The sequence below is a fragment of the Sinocyclocheilus anshuiensis genome, unplaced genomic scaffold (assembly GCF_001515605.1).
Source record: "Sinocyclocheilus anshuiensis isolate Anshui unplaced genomic scaffold, SAMN03320099.WGS_v1.1 scaffold163, whole genome shotgun sequence".
NCBI classification, from domain to species: Eukaryota; Metazoa; Chordata; class Actinopteri; order Cypriniformes; family Cyprinidae; genus Sinocyclocheilus; species Sinocyclocheilus anshuiensis.
In genome coordinates this window covers 1,648,891-1,665,428 of record NW_015548223.1, presented here as the reverse complement: position 1 = coordinate 1,665,428, position 16,538 = coordinate 1,648,891, and the positions used below count along the sequence as shown (strand labels likewise).

At 34.4% G+C, this 16,538-nt stretch overlaps 1 pseudogene; it reads left to right on the top strand.

The window, feature by feature from the left end:
• Window positions 1–16,538, top strand: part of LOC107654294 (tenascin-like) — a 58,686-nt pseudogene that overhangs the window by 29,649 nt on the left and 12,499 nt on the right.

The following is a 16,538-nucleotide window of genomic DNA, read 5'->3' as shown; positions in this document are numbered from 1 at the left end:
TATATAGATAGATTGTGTTCTTGTATTAAGCACTTAATTTTGATCATTTTTTTCAGAAAATGAGACTTAATATCTTAAGTAATTTTCCTTCTCAAATAAATGTATCTTAAGACTTTTTAGATATATGTAATGGAAGATAAAACAAAAATACTAAGAAAATAATTTTTAGCAGTGTGTTGGTTGTGATTTAATTTAGACTGAAAATACATGAGACTAGTGTAGTCTGTCCCTATAAAAGGATCATTTGGACAACTTCATGGTTTTAAAAAAAAAAACACAGTTTTAAAGAAAGAACTAATATAAGTGCTTGAAGAAAAATACCAGTTGCACATTTCTGTTTTTAAACTCTTCATAAATCCATACAGATATGCATTATAGGTCCATTGGTGTAAACATGATTTTTGTTTGCCACAGATAAAGAAGTGAAAGTATTCACATAGAGATGGCATGATACAGAAATGTTCCCCTCGTTCTCTGCTTGAAAAAGCATCAGCTTAGTGTTTCATCTGCTGGATTAATGGGTTTGGTGTGCCGTAGGCCTGAAGCCTGGAACGGAGTATGGCATTGGAGTCACATCCGTTCAGAATGAAAGAGAGAGTGAGCCAGCGACCACCAACGCACTGACCGGTGAGACCAGCTCTTTTTATATCAGCTACAGACATTACTGTACAAAAGTTTGGGATTGCTATGGTTTCTGCTTTGTTTTAAAGAAATTGAAAGAATTTTATTCAGCAAGGATGCATTAAATTGATCAAAAATGACAGGAAATGCATTTATAATATTACAAAAGATGTCTAAATCAAATGTTGTTCTTTTGAAATTTGAATTTCAGCATTGATAAGAAGAAATATTTCTTGAGCAGCAAATCAGCATATTAGAATGATTTCTGAAGATCATGTGACACTGAAGACTGGAGTAATGATGCTGAAAATTCAGCTTTGATCACAGAAATAAATTACATTTTAAAATATATTCAAATAGTCAAAACAGTTACTTTAAATAGTAATAAAATACCATACTGGTAAAAAAATGTATAGCCTGAATGCAATGTAAGTCGCTTTGGATAAAAGCGTCTGCTAAATGCATAAATTATAATTATATAATTATAATAATATTTCACAATTATTGACTATATTTTTAAACAAATAAATGCATCCTTAGTGAGCACACTGCAATATATATACAGTGGGTACGGAAAAAGAAGGTTTGGAACAACTTGAGGGTGAGTAAATGATGACAGAATTGACATTTTTGGGTGAACTATACCTTTAACTAAAGATAAATTTACTTGAGAAGCAAGATCACTTAAGATATTAAGTCTTGTTTTCTGAAAATAAATAAATAAAAATAAACTATCAAAATTGAGTTTATAAAATATTTGCCAATGGGATAAGAAAAATTTAATTAATTCAAAGGAAAACATGTTTTAAGCTTAAAATCAATTTTGATAAGTTTTTCAGAAAACAAGACTTAATATCTTAAGTGATCTTGCTTCTCAAGTAAATTTATCTTTATTTAAAGGGACAGTTCACCCAAAAATGTAAATTCTGTCATCATTTACTCACCCTCAAGTTGTTCCAAACCTTCTTCTGTTGAACACAAAAGAAGATATTTGGAATAATGCTGGTAACCAAATGGTTGCCGGTAGCCATTGACTTCCATAGTATTTTTTTTTCCAAACTATGGAAGTCAATGGTTAGTGGCAACTGTGTGGTTACCAGCATTCTTCAAAATATGTGTTCAACAAATTGTATTTTATTTTATTTATTGATTTTGCAGTCCATAACAATAATCTTTTCAAAATGGTGGTGTGCATAATTTTTTTTAATAAACACATGCTATTTTTTTCTTATGAAGATGCCTACCAAAATACTAAGAACAGTAACATGAATATAACTCTATTTTTAAACCATTTAAAGAGATTTTAAAAGAACTGACCCAGATATTTGAATTCTGTCCTCATTTACCCACTCTCATGTCTTTCTAAACCAGTATGACTTTGTTCCATGGATCATGTTCATGCTGCTCTTTTTGTGTGTAGTGAATGCAGTGACCAAAAGTACCATAAAAACATCATCCAAACCGACTTCTTTTATGATGTTTCTCTCTCTTTTTTTTTTTTTGGAAGCTTGACAACATCTGACTCACATTCATTATATGAAGCACCACAAAAATTCTCCTAAAAAAGACACACAGGTTTGGAACGACATGAAAGTGAATAGATGATGACAGACTAGTCTTTATCTCTTCAGTCTTTTTGATTTCATGAATTCTGATGCCATCACCGTTTCCTGGCATGAATGTGTCTTTTGTGCTGTCATTGTGAACCTCCACCCACACAGATCTGGATCTTCCACGAGAATTGGAAGTGCGAGACTCCACCGAAACCACCCTGGAACTGGTCTGGAAGAGGGCCAGGGCCAAGATCTCCACCTACAGGCTAGCGTTTGTCTCTGCCGATGGCCGACGGGAAGAAGTCGAGCTGCCTGCTACCGCAACCGCCTACACCCTGAGCGGCTTGAGCCCTGGCATGCGCTACACCGTCACCCTCGTGGCAGAACGCGGACAGAGGAGAAGTGCTCCTGCCACCGTCACCGCATCCACAGGTGAGCGATTCCTAGTGTAAAGTTGATTTTGTTTGCTTTAGTGCAACATGATAATGTCATTGTTCTGTTTTCAGCTGTGGACAACAAAGATTGTGTCGTGAAAATGATCATGACTAACTTTTATATGCATTTTTTCACAAATATTTATTGAAAATCATCAGTTTTGGATCTGAAACATACTCTATGCAAGAACGTGAACACAAACACTTATAGCTGCGTTTGATTTGTGTGGCGTTATATTCGAAAATGTGTCCGAATGCATACTGCACTGCAATGCATGAATTGCAAAAAATGTTTTAATTTGTCTAATTGGTGAGCAAATTGTCTTAAGTCGGCATGTTTATCCATCTTATTTTTAATGTAAGAGTGCGAGGCTTTCAGTGTTTCAGCCACTTCCAGCTATTTTAGCTGTACAGAAAACAGTCCATTCACTGGAAATTGCTTATAGCATTGAAAAATAAGGTGGATAAAATTATAAAACACAAGGAAACTTTATTGTTATTGCAGGTGCAATGCAACATCGCATGTTAAATGAAAATATACTCCCCTTCAGGCCATCCAAAATGTAGATGAGCTTTAGCATTCCATCACTTGCTCACCAATGGATCCTCTGCAGTGAATGGGTGCCGTCAGAATGAGAGTCCAAACAGCTGATAAAAACATCACAATAATCCACAAGTAATCCACACCACTCCAGTCCATCAGTTAATGTCTTGTGACGCGTAAAGCTGCATGTTTGTAAGAAACAGATGCATCATTAAGACTTTTATAACTTCAAACCATTGCTTCTAACTAAAATATGAGTCCTCTATCCATAATATTGATTTCTCCCATGAAAAAGTCATCTTATCTGAATCAGGAGAGAAATATGCACAGATCAAGCATCGTTTACAAGCGGAAACAGTCCAAAATATTTCTAAACAAATATGTGGGTGGATTTTAATGTGAGAGGACAACAGGGGATGGGCTTTTTCACTGGAGGAAGCGTTATTATGGATTGTATTGGCTCATATTTTGCCCAGAGGTGATGTTTAAAGTTACTTCTTAACTTCTTACAAACACGCAGCTTTTGGCTTCACAAGATGTTAACTGATGGACTGGAGTGGTGTGGATTACTTGTGGATTATTGTGATGTTTTTATCAGCTGTTTGGACTCTCATTCTGGCACCCATTCACTGCAGAGGATCCACTGGTGAGCAAGTGATGGAATGCTACATTTCTCCAAATCTGATCGAATGAACAAACAAACTCATCTACATCTTTTATGGGTGAACTATTAGTAGGTTCAGCAGATCTGCATACTTGTAGTGCATTGGCCAATATTCACGTCTGTGTTTGTGTATTTCAGTAAAGTATGTTTCTGGTCTTAATTTATGACACTGTCCAAACCAGCTGCAACACCATAAAACCAACAAAGAACGGAAGCTCTTTTATGTAAATCTGAGTTTCTGGAAAGCCCCACCCACAATGCAATCTCATTGGTCAAAATGATATATATTAAACATCAGATATGTTCCGATTAGCTGTAATTGTGTGGATTTTCCCTTTCAGGAAACTTATTGTGTTGCACCTGGTAAAGGAACAGTGTGAGGATTTTTGCTGATAAACCAAGATGATATTCAATCATAATTGGTCTTGAATGAGGGGATTTGCACGTGTTATCATGCCGTTTCATCTGTTGTTCCCAAGTGTCATGTGTTTTTGTCTTTTTCTTGTAGCATCTTTCACTTTTTATCTAGCGAACACCAAAGGCACCGACTACAATGTCATTAGCTTTGTGTCTCTCGACAACTCAGAGATCCCGTTCTCTGGGAGCGGATACGAGGACCCCACTGGCACCTTGACCGTGTCTAATGTCACATCCGATGGATTTGATCTTGCGTGGGAGTCAAATAAGCACATTGGCTATGATAGTTACATTGTAGAACTTAAAGATTTCTCAGGGAAATGGAAGGAGGTTCATCTCCATGGGGAGGTGAATGAAACTAAAATCCGTGGCCTAAAGGCTTCCACAGAGTACCAAGTAAGGCTTTATGGAATATCCAATAACCAGAGATCTTCACTACTAGAAGCAGTTGCAGTTACAGGTATAAACTTTCGTTTGGGTTTCACGTCATCTGTTTGATTTAGTGCCATTGCAACTTTAAAAAAATTTGAAAACATTTTTGTTTCATAGGTTTAAGTATGGAATGACAAAGTTTGCATGACATAAGATATGCAACTGCTCCCATGTGTCATATGGTAGAGCACAAACATGCATGATGATACATAAGTTATATGGATGTGTATTTGGGCTGGGTGATTATAAATATATATATAGATATAGATATATCTGACTTTTTACACTATTCAGTATTTACTTTGACCTTGAACAATCATTTATCAATGAATATTTTAACAATCATTTAATGCAAGATATATTTTTTTATATTTATTTATTTTTTATTACTTTATTTAATTTTATACATTATAATTTATATTTAAATAATATTTATTAAAATATTTAATTTTAAACAAATACTTTAATACATAAAAATGGCATAAATACATTTAATGCAGATTTGACTTTAATCAGATTTAATTAGATTATAATGCTGTTTTTGCTATTGAGATATTTTATGGTTTTTGCTTAATTTTTATAATATACATTTTTGTTTAATTCACCAGAAGAATCATGAAAAATATATTGTGAATATTCAATATTCATCCATCCCTACTCTGTATATGGCTGCTTATTGGCTCAGAAAAGAAGATCCACAATAGTTGCACAGGAGAAAATCGTTAATGCACATAACGAACTAAACTGTGTGGTTAAAATACATAGACATTTAAACCTTTCCAAATGTAACAATGCATAGTAATAAACAGCAACATTTTAATTTAATTGACATTTAGTTTAAATAATATTTATTAAAATGTTTAATTTTATTTATTCAATTGAATTTAATAGATTTTTTTTTTTTTTTACATAAATTCATAAAAATGTCATACAGTGACTTCCATTACTTCCATTAGTCAAATATTGGTTCAGGCATGAAGCTCTAATGCCGTTTTTGCTACTGAGATATTTTATATTTTTTGCTTGATTTTTATAATATTTAATATTTTTGCTTAATTGAAATTGTTGTGAATATATTGTGATTATTCAGTATATCACCGAGCCCTACTGTGCATATGGCTGCTCATTGGCTCAGACAAGGAAATCCACAAACGTTTTTGCAGTGGTGAAAATTATTAACCCTCATAACAAACTAATCTGTGTGGTGAAAATGCCTGAAAGGCCGATGAGCACAGAATACTGTTTGTGACTTCGAAGAATCGACTTCATGCATGTCCTTTACTCAAAACATCTTGAGGTCTGCATGGATTATCTATCAGCCTGAAGCGTCCCATGTACTTCCACTCTAGTGGACTACTTGGAAACTTCAGCAATTAATGGCTCATGGTCATTAATGTCAGATGTTTTCAGATGCATGTAGATTGAAATAATTCAAGAAGATTGGTAACATCATTTGCATGTGAATTGAGTTTTATTGCATGCAGTGTAACTCAAACCTCAGCTTACATCGAGAAACTGAGGGGTGAATTCACTAAGAAATTATCTGTAGCATTGTTTCTTTAAATACTCACGTCACAGTGCTATTGTTATGCATTTTGTATATGCCTTAAAATCATATCACAATGCATAAAATATTTGTGGTCCTGAAAAAATGTTGTTTTTTTTCTCTCTTTGGATTTTGGCGTGTAATATGACACATGCCAGTGTTATTTTATTATCACTGAGAGACTATTAGCCTAGCTTTTATTTTATATTTCAAATTAGTTTTTATTGTTGAATGTTCCATTTTCATTTTCGTTAAAGTTATTAATTTTGTTGTGTGTGTTTGTCATTTTTATTAGTTATAATTTACTTGATTTCAATGATTTTAATAGAAAGTAATTTACAGGTGTTTATTGTGCAAATCAGAGAACCACTTCCCAGGAAAAGCAGGAGATTAATAGTAGATTAAAATGTATATATTCATATTTTAGTTGTGCAGTTCGTCAATGAGTATTTAACCTCTTGTTTTTACAGGTAAAGCATCTCGAATTCTGTCTTGTCTTTAATTTCTGACCTTAAACTGACTGAATGTACTTTCCTCTATAGCAGCAAAGTCTACCTCTCCTGATGTTGTTGCATTGACCTTCAAACGTGTTTCAACAACGCTACCAAGCCTCCATAAGGAGGTTCAGCCGTCAGTCTCTACCTCCACTCTTTTAACAGAAGATTTTAAAGCTGAAGCCTCAGGTGATGAACTTGAGGGCCCGAATCAAGGGCCTCCGGTTGACTTAAACGTCACTGATGTGAGCAGGAATAGTTTGATGCTGTCTTGGTTGGCTCCTGAAGGAGCCTTCGATAGCTTCATCGTTGAGTTGAACTCAACATCAAATAAGTCCAAAGACAGTGTTATTGAAGTGTCTGGAGAAGCCAGGCGGGTCCATGTAGATGGGCTGAACCCTGACACGCTTTATGAGATTACATTGTATGGGATGAAGGAGGGCGAGAAATCCCAACCAGTCAATGCTCACATCAAGACAGGTACATGGACATGAGCCTCAGAAACCACAGTCATCTGACATCTGCCATAACTCCAATATTCATAATACTACAAATGTCATTCATTTGTTCATTCATTTAAAGTCATTCTTAAAATGTAAAAGTTAGCCCATCATCTTGGGAGCAATTCTGCAGGCGCAAGGCGGTTTGTGGGAAAATTGTGTTTTTACACTACAGTGTTTAATGCAAACCCAAGACCTTTTGACGTCAGAAATTGGTTTATTTGGTTAGTTTAAAAGATTTTTGGGTCCACACCAAGAAACCACACCTAGTTTGCTTGAAAAATGGCTGTGGGCTTTGGTTTATATAGACTACCATGACTATAATGAAAGCTTTTGATAATTCTAGCTTGTCTGCTGTTGCATCTGTGAGCATCATTTTGTGCATGTTGAGTATTTAGTTGAACACTACCGTTAAAAAAATTTGGGGTCAGTAATAAATATAATTTTTTTAATGCTTTTATTCAGCAAGGACATTTTAAATCAGTTTTATTTTTAGTTTCTTTGATGTACTGTTATAGTTTTTGTTAATATTTTGAATTAAGATTTTATTTGTATATTTTGTATTAATTTTGGGGTTTTGTAATTTTTATTTATTTATTGTTTCAATATACATATATGTATATATATAGTAGTTAAGTTTCAGTTTTTAGTTTTAGTTATTTTAATTTACTCAGTTAATAAGTACTTCAACTTAAACTGAACAAAAATGTTAAATGTTTTTATAAACATTTTATTTCAGTTAATGTTTTTATTTTTTAAATAATAAAAATGAAATAACGTTGTTTTTTTAATGATGTTTAAAAGTAAAAAAAAAAGAAAATAATGAAATAATGATTTTTTTTTAATGGTTTTAGTTTTAGTTAACTACACTCTAAAAAATGCTGGGTTAAATATAACCCAGCGCTGGGTTAAAAAGGGACAAACCCAGCTATTGGGTTGTTTTGACCCAGTGGTTGGGTTCAAAACAACGCAACCGCTGGGTCAAAACAATCCAATAGCTGGGTTTGTCCCTTTTTAACCCAGCATTTTTTAGAGTGTATAATAACCCTGCATTAAATTGATCAAAAGTGACAGTAAAGATATTTAAAATGTTACAAAAGATTTCTATTTCAAATGCTGTTCTTTTGCATTTTATATTCATCAAAGAATAGGAAAACAGTTTCCACAAAAATAATCAGCAGCACAACTGTTTTCAACATTGATAATAATGATTTCTGAAGTGACACTGAAGACTGGAGTAATGATGCTGAAAATTCAGCTGTGATCACTGGAATAAACACAATAAATTACAATACATTCAAATAGAAAGCAGTTATGTTAAATTATAATAATATTTCACAATATTTTTGTTTTTACTGTTGTTTTGATCAAATAAATGCAGTCTTGGTGAGCAGAAGAGATTCAAAAACATACCGACCAAAAAATATTACCGACCCCAAACTATTGAACTGTATTGTATATTAAACATCAAATATTATTCAAAATTCACTTTCTCCAATCAAACTCATATTCACTTAACATTTTAGTTGTTACCCAAGATGTGATCTCAGTACCTCTATAGTGCCACGAAACACTTGCAGAATTGTTTCATGAGAAACCTCCCCTTGGGATTATAGCATGAAACAATTAATATAATGTTTTATCTGATCACTCTGACCATTGTTTCTCAACGTGAATGAACACCGTCTCTCTGTGCCTCATGTCTTTATCCATATCATTTCATTCCATCTATTAACTATTTTTTCTGTATCTGTCATTACATTAAGCCAGTTGCACTGGCAAGTTCAGCTCATTTTATTATGCAAATGTAATTAATTTCAGTGACAGTAACTCATGTCTGATTTCTTTGTCCGTCAGAGGAGCAGAGGCCGCAGATTGGCAGTCTGAGTGTGTCTGATGTATCTTGGGATAGCTTCAATGTGTCCTGGACCATTGAGGATGGCTCTGCCTTTGAGAGTTTTGTGATTGAAGTGGCAAATTCAGCAGGTCCAGAAAGACAGAACCTTTCGGTATCTGGTGATGCCCGTAGTTTATGGATGTCTGGGCTCAGTCCTGACACGTCCTATATAATTACATTATACGGAGTGCATCAGGGCTCGATCCTGGGGTTGATCTACACTCAAGCAGCTACAGGTACCTATGCTTACCTGGATTTCCCTGCTGAAAAAGAAGTGCACTTTAGTAGACTTTTAAGAACAGTACTTATTACGGAAATAATATACTTAAGATTTAATGTAATGTTTTCGCAGCCCTAATTGCATTTACAATTAAATGAAATATATTATAGTTAAAAACTGTATTAAATTCAATTAGTTGAACTTAAGAGTGTTTTTTTAACAGCACTGTTCATTTGACACACTGAAGTGTCCCTTTATTATTAATATTTCATGTGACATATTAACATTTCAGAATATATACTGTATTTCATTAATGTAATACATACTTCAATATTAACAATATATTTTGGACTGTTTTACATATTAAATATACATACTAAATTACACTTATATTCTATATATATTTCATTAATATAATACTTCACACACACACACACACACACACACATATATATATATATATATATATATATATAAAAATTAAAATGTATTATATATTGTATAATGTATTATATATTATACATGTATGCTTTTAATTTGACAAAATTACACTTCAGAGGCATTTTAATGTATTATAAATATATGAATATTTCATTAATTTAATACTTCAAGTACAGTACAGTTGTTGTTTTTTTATATGCTTTCAAGTTTTGAAACACACTGCAAGCGCACATTCAGTGCAATTAAGCACACTTCTTTTTCACAAGAAATGGGACATCTTTTATCTATTATGCCTTTTTTTCTTTGTCTTTTCTCTCTTTCTGACATTTTTATTTCTAGTTGGGAGCTGTGGTGTCAAGCAGGTGCTTCTGTGCTTTAACATTTCCTTTTAATTTTTCACGAAACCTAAACGTCTTTGTTGCATGGGGCCGTTGAGAATGATGAGCAAACACTTAATGGTGTCCATCATAATTTGTTGATTGTGAAATGACTTCTTTTAACAAAGCTAACTGATTGTCACCTCTACTGTTCCAGCCACTGTGTGGGTCTTGCCTCAAAGTTGATTGCGTTGGGGCACAGAAAATGCCGTGTTTCCATTCATTTCCTTCCACTGAAATCAAAGCTTTGTGTTCAACAGTAATCACTGTCGACCATTATACTATCATCCATTTCATCCAGCTGCCCACATGCATGGCACCACCCATCTCACACATTTACTGCATTGTGGTGAGTTTTGATGAGCTGCAGTGATTGCAACATATTCCATCCTCTTACATATAATTTCATTCACTTTATTGTGATCTCATCACCTACTTGCATCATTTCACACACTTTTTGAATTGATATAGATGCAATGTGCATTGAATAAGTAAGGTCCTTTTTTTGTTGTTGTTGATTTTGAGGACCTTCTATGTCAGCGGTTCCAAAATATTTTTTGTCAGTCAAACTGTTGACCTAATATATGTTCTAAAAAGTTAATATTTCAACAATTTAGCAACACATTTGCTTGTTCATGGTTCTCTGATGCTGGTTAATCATCACATGATGTGCAGGTAAACCACTGAAAATAAAATATTTGCAATAAAAATAAATACAACATTTATTGTTATTGAAAAATTTTTTTTTTAATATTTTAAATGTTTTTATTAGATTTTTTATTTTAAAATTGTTTATTTTAATTGTACATTTTTAAAGAAATTAAAAAATTAAAATTAAGATATCGTTTTAAAGTAAAAATCGTATTAAAAATTATTCAGCTATTATTAGCTTTTTAACTTTTTTTATTAAAAAAAAAAATAAAAAAAGTGTCTTTTAAATATCTGTTGATAGCTATTCTTTAACATTATAACACTATAAATCTTTTTAATTTTTTGTTTTAATTATCAATGCTTTGATGTAATAAAAGTAACAATATGATTTAGCGAATAATATTAAAATAAAATAAAAATAAATTATAGTAATATTTGATTAAATATAATAATATTTTAAATAATAGATCAAATAATAACTAACAATTACATATAATAATTAGATTTAATAATTTAAAAAGTTAATTAAATATTCAGACATACTGCTTTCTGGGCATCACCAAGCATTAACTTTTACTGCACTGAGCAAAGAACATTACTGTATGTTACTGTTTGAATGGGAATAATGTAAGATTGGCATGGGAATAATTTGGAATAGAAACCAATCTTGATGCATCTTTTGTGTGGATTGCTTCATATGCACTAACACAATATTCGTGTTAACCTGTTTTGACACTACAGTGAACAAAAACAACAAAATAGCCTCAGATTTATTCATAACTACAATACATTCTTGTGTTTTCCTATCCTTTTTAACATTCGTTCTGCTTTTTTTTCATAGTAAGGCTTGTTTGACAGCCTGCACCTGCAGTGTGTAAGCCCAGTGTCTATCTACAGAAAATTAAATGATTTCTGTGTTACTATACTGAGCATTTTCTTTAATATCAAACCAATTATAATTGTTTATTTGCCTTATTTATGTGTGTTTACAAACGTTATCGTCATGAAACCTAATTTACATGAAAAAAAGCACGTTATGCATGCAATCGAAAAATAAATATGCATCGTGCATGCTGCAGACGTGGGATGTGGAAAACAGGCCTAATCCGGCAAGCACACTTGAGGTGCATTTTAAAACTTAATCCATAATAATAGTCAATATTCATAGCAGTTCTTACAAAAGAAAAGCAAATATTTCCTATAATTAATCTGCCAGAAGTTTCTCAGTTAAACAAATTTTGCATGCATATTATGCATATTGTACAGTAAGTTCAACTGCGCTATTCCAATAATAATTTCTCCCTTTAGATAGCGCTCCAGTGGTTGGCAATCTGTATGTTTCTAATATTACATCAGAGAGCTTCTCCATTTCATGGAATGACACGAGAGGAGATATTGAGAGGTTTATCCTGGAGATTATAGACTCTAGCTGGCAGCGGGAGCCAGTCGAATATAATCTGTCACAAAGCACACAGTCGTATGAAATCACTGGGCTACGGCCGACTACTGACTATATAGCTTACCTCACTGGAGTCGTGAAGGGAAGGAGAACAGACTCCGTCAGTGCTGTCGCCTCCACAGGTAACTGCAATTATCTCGTTTCCTTGCTGTTTTCCCCCATTTGTTTATATTGGAAATGATAAATCAGGCCTTAAAGGGATAGCACAACCAAAAAGATCACGTTTAATCTCTCTAAAATGGGTCCATGTAAGTCTTCTGAAGTCATATGGTAGCTTTGTGTGAGGAACATGCGAAATTGAAGATGTATATCACTGAAAACCCTCTGCTATGCACATTGAAATCTGGTGCCTCAAGATGAGTTGCATCAGACTTAACTTTAAATACTGTATGCAAGCACATAAGTGACTAAATTAAGTCTATTACTCATAGAAAGGCCCAGCTACTGCGTCACTTGTGGATGCGCGTTCACGACAGTATCATGACGTGAGCGTGTAGTGGCGATCACCCAGATCTTTCCATTGATGCCGCCACACGCTCGCGTCGTGAACGCGCGACCAAAGTGACGCTGTAGTGACGAAAATTGTATGTATGTATGTATGTATGTATGCATGTATGTATGTATATATATATTAGAAATAAACATCTAATTATATAATTAAATGTATAATTTATTTAATTTTAAAGTATTACTGTAAATTAATTTTTTTGTTACAAACCTGAGTCCTGAGTTGAAATTATTTTCTGATGCAACTGACTGCAAACCACAGATGCTTTTCATAGACGTTAAAGCAAATAACCCAGAATATTCTTACTGTATTAAACCTTCATTTTTCACTTGTTTCAGCTGGCATTAAGTTTCGTAACAATACTCAGTCCTTTCTTTCATTCATCCAGAGCCTAAGCCTAAATTGGGCCCCATCGTGGTGTCTGAAACACGGCCGAATAGCTTGACGCTGTCCTGGAGCACACTGTCAGGCCACTTCGATGGCTTTGCTGCTCATGTCACTGACCGTGAGCAGCTGTATGATGTTGTAGAGCTCAGGCTGTCAGGTGCAGAGAGGAACCTTACTGTCACGGGTCTTATGGACTCTACGGTTTATGATATAGTGTTTTATGGTCTGTCTCGTGACCGTCAAACTCCAGCAGTTTGTTCCGAAGATGAACGAAGGTCTTACGGGTTTGGAACAACACGAGGGGGAGTAATTAATGACAGAATTTTCATTTTTGGGTGAACGAACCTTGTAAGTTAGAGAGTGTTCTCTGAGAATGTTCCCTGTTAGCTGGGTTAGAGCAACACGAGGGTGAGGGAATGATTTTTGGGTGAACTATCCCTTTAACCAAGACTGTTTTGTCAGTTAGGCACCAAGTTAGCATGGACAGATCTCTAAACGAAAGAGAAAGAGACACTAAACGAATCGCCATGGCTGGCTTTTTCCTTCCTGTAGCGGCCGAGCCTGACTTGTCTGGGCTAGTTGTTTCAAACATTACCTCAGACACAGTGTCGCTCTCCTGGCGGACAGGAGAGAAGGCGTTTGATAATTTTATAGTCGAGGTGAGAGAGTCTGCTTTGCCCACGCAGGCGACGGGGCGCAACTTGCCCGCGGGGGTGTTCACTCCACGGTGCTGACCGGCCTCAGAGGAGACACGCGATATCAGATCAAGCTGTACGCCACCTTTGGTGGCTCAAACACAGCTGCCCTGACAACTGTAGTAACCACAGGTACAGCAGCGCATGCTTTTGACTAGTGTAAATAGAATTGGATAGATTTGCTTCCTAACCATGTGTTTGCACAAAATTAGTCCATCATCTGAATAGTAATCAGTGTTTAATATGTTATAAATGTTATTTATAGTAGTTATTAATATTTTGTATTAGATTTGATTTGTATATTTTCAGTTTTCATTTTAATTTCAGATTAAGTTTTCATAAATTTGTTGTATGCTTTTATCATTTTTACTAGTTTTAATATATGTATGTGTGTGTGTGTGTATATACTGTATATATATCTTTTTTTAGTTTATTTTAGTACTTTGACTTTTTTTAAGTTTATTTTTCATCTAATATTTATATTTTATTTTCTTTCAGCTATAAGCTTCAATTAAGATTTTTTTTTAATAGTTAGTTTTAGTTAACAACACAGATTTTGACTAAATATGGTCCATACTGCACATTTATAAATATACACTGAAAAGAAAAATGGTTACTTTTATTTATTACTCCAATATGGCTTAGAATTTTTTTTTTACGGTATATATATATGGCCCCATCGTGGTGTCTGAAACACGGCCGAATAGCTTGACGCTGTCCTGGAGCACACTGTCAGGCCACTTCGATGGCTTTGCTGCTCGTGTCACTGACCGTGAGCAGCTGTATGATGTTGTAGAGCTCAGGCTGTCAGGCACAGAGAGGAATGTAACCGTCATGGGTCTTATGGACTCTGCGGTCTATGACATAGTGTTTTATGGTCTGTCTCGTGGCCGTCAAACTCCAGCAGTTTCCTTCAATACCAGTACAGGTACTGTGCAAGCTTTTCATGCGTCTATCACAACAAATCAGAACTTTGACAGAACTAACAATTTTGCATCCGGTTAGATGATGTTGCAAGCAAATTACTGAAACTGCCTGTGGCTTTTTATTGTTTATTGTGTATTATTTATTTATTTTGCACACTTGCATGCATGTAATAATTTACAAGGCTCTAATTTAATGACTGAAGGCCATTTTACACCAAGTAAATCATCAGTTTTTGACAATATGTGTGTGTGTGTATATATATATATATATATATATATATACACACACACACATGCATATACATAAAAGGATACATTTTTGTAAATTTTTTTGACAATTTGTCACGTGAAATACTGATAAAAAAATATTTATATGTATTTCTTTTTTTTGTGACAATTTTTCATGTTGGTCTTGGTGTAAAGATATCTTTAAAAGCACGTTTTTCTTCCTTGCAGTTTTGAGTTATATTCAGTGATCTGAGATAGTTTCAGATGCATTTAAGTCAATAGATATATTACAAATGGCTTGTCTTCAGGTGCAGTTTCAGTTTGCAACTTAACTTGGCTTGCTTAAGGAAAAGAAAGTGATATTTGCAGTGTGGAAACTCATTTTTGCATCAGCCTGAGCTTATGCTGTCTAATGACATTAACACAGATGGATGATTAGATTGATTCCTTTCAGTTTTTTGCCATTGCATATGCATGCAGTTCTATTGCACCCATTGAATACTCTATTATTTTACATGGAGAAGCCAAGAATAGAAAGCTCATAAAATCATAGTTTAATAGTTAAAAATTGATAAGCAACATTTGACAAATAACAAGCTATTTTGACCTTGCAATCACTGCAGAATCAGTTATACATCCTCACCCTGTATTGTCCCCTCCTATAACACTGCAACTACGGGACCCAAATGAATGCTGTACCACGTAACCCAGCGTCATTACCGAAAGTGGAAAACCTCACGGTTTCGGATATTACCCCGTACGGATTTCGAGTGTCCTGGTTGGCAGATTCCTCTGAGGGCTTCAGCCATTTTCAGGTAAAGGTGTCGGACTCTGGTCAGCTGCTGGAGCCGCAAGAGTTCATAGTGCCGGGGAACCAGACCGTACTGGATGTTTTGGGCCTGATTACTGGCATTGGCTTTGAGGTCAGTGTGACTGGGGTGTCAGGGAATGGGTTACAGTCTCGTCCAATCACCACAGTGGCTGTTACAGGTACTGCTCTCTGCTTTTCAACTGCACGTCACTCCGTCACATCAAAGGTTTCACTGCCCAAGCTTGGTAGTTTCAACTTTTTGTTGAGTAGCAAAATGTTTTTCATATCTAATAAATGAATTGCACATTTTTTCAGGGGTTGTATGCACAAGACATGTTCAAGAGTGTGATAGTTTCTCTCTGATATGTTGATATGTTGTAGGCGCACATAACGGCATGACAAAAAACCTGCCAAATTGTACAGTTTCTACAGTAAACACTCAATATGCTCAAGATAGTTTTCATGCCCCAGCTGCTGCTTCTGATTGGTCACCCATTTTAAAAATAATTTTATTTGCTGCAATTTAAATCTTTTAAATGTTGTCATTTAAACAGTACAATGGAAACAGTGTCATTTTGTGGTCTGCTGATATGTTTCCTTAGTCATTTTAAAAATGTTATATTCATCCGCAGATTTTGCTGTTGTCAGTGTCATTTCTGCACAGAAATCTTTTTTAATGGTTTTCCAGAAAAATCTGTCATCTTTACACAATAATCAATATTCACCTAAAAAA